We start from the raw sequence: 1446 nt of genomic DNA, 5'->3' as shown, positions 1-1446 counted from the left end.
CAGGCCATTAATTTAAGTCCATTGAAAATGCCAAGGTTGGCAGGGCATGGCAGGCTGCTGAATGACACAGACACATGCAGGGTTCAAGTGTGCCATAAACTGGAAACCATTCTCAAAGTTGTTTCTTATATATGGGAAACAGACCACATCCCTAAAGCAGCTGCTCAGCTCCTTGTGGTAGGTGCCACCATGGAGTTGATTGCCAGTTGAAATAACTACCACCAGCTACCCAGCCACACAACCAGGCCCAGCCAAGTGGACACACAAACATAACCACCATAGTTTCAAAACAATTTTTTTTAAAAAATACTCATGGGATGGCAAACATTGATCTAAAGGCTGAACAATCGGGCATATCTAGTCAGGGGAGTGTGCTCAGGACCATGTATAGGGTTGGCAGACGATGTTTCTAAAAGTGTATTTGTGTGTTCTGTAAGAGTGTTCAGGTGTATAGTAGAGCTCACAAGGAACAAGGTTGTGGTGATTTCTTGCCCACAGCCAGCTACCAGGAAGGAGTGAGTAGTTGGATCTGTGGGCTTGTGACCATGGTCCTAGGGGACATCAAGTTCAATTGGCATAACATACTACACAAACATTGTTCTGCATCCTACTTTGGGGAGTAGCAACTGGGATCTTAAAAGCTTGCAAGCAGCCATCTAACTTTAACAGTGGGTCTCTCCTCATCCAGAGCAAAGACACATGGAAACAATCAGTCCAAAGGACTGGTAGACCATGCGATCCACACCCTATATGACCAGAAGACCAGAAGAACTAGATGGTGCCCAGCTACCATTGTCAACCACTCGCAGGGAGATATATGTAGGAGATCCTGGATAGACTGGGAGAACAATGTGGAATGAAAATCAAAATCATTTAAAAAAAAGGTTTGTTGGTCTGATAGAACCTGGTGAAATCCCCAAGACTATGGCCTGTAGCTGTCCTTCAAGTCTGGAATTGAACTCACTCCTGTGGCTTCCAGCCAAATAAAAGACAGGTATATGGGCTGAACATTTACATCTGGTAGACACACTCCTTGGAGGGATCAATCACGGGAGAACAGAAAGGCAGTGTATGCACAGGGAGACGGCTTGGGGGACAGGAGTGCATGGGAGGGAAGCACACAGAGAAGAGGTAACTAAAGGGAAGAAGTGGGAAGGGAGCTGTTACATTGTGGGAAATTGCAGTTAATGTTATGAAACAAAATGTGTATGAACTGCTGTATGGAAAATGAATTTTCTCTGTAAACTTTCACCCAAATCACAATAAAAATTATATATATAATTTGTTGTTATGTGCTGTCAAGTTGGCCCTGACTCATAGCGACCCCTCCTTGGGTTTCCGAGGTGTTATCACTATGAAGTAGATTGCCCAACCTTCCTTCTGAGGAGTGCCTGATGGGTTTGAACTGCCAGCCTTCTGGTTAGCAGTCAAGTGCCTTAGGCATTA

The sequence above is a fragment of the Orycteropus afer genome, unplaced genomic scaffold (assembly GCF_000298275.1).
Source record: "Orycteropus afer afer isolate SDZICR_OR568_19922 unplaced genomic scaffold, OryAfe1.0 scaffold00399, whole genome shotgun sequence".
Taxonomy (NCBI): Eukaryota; Metazoa; Chordata; class Mammalia; order Tubulidentata; family Orycteropodidae; genus Orycteropus; species Orycteropus afer.
The sequence above is the reverse complement of the archived record's forward strand: the minus strand, read 5'-3'. Positions refer to the sequence as shown.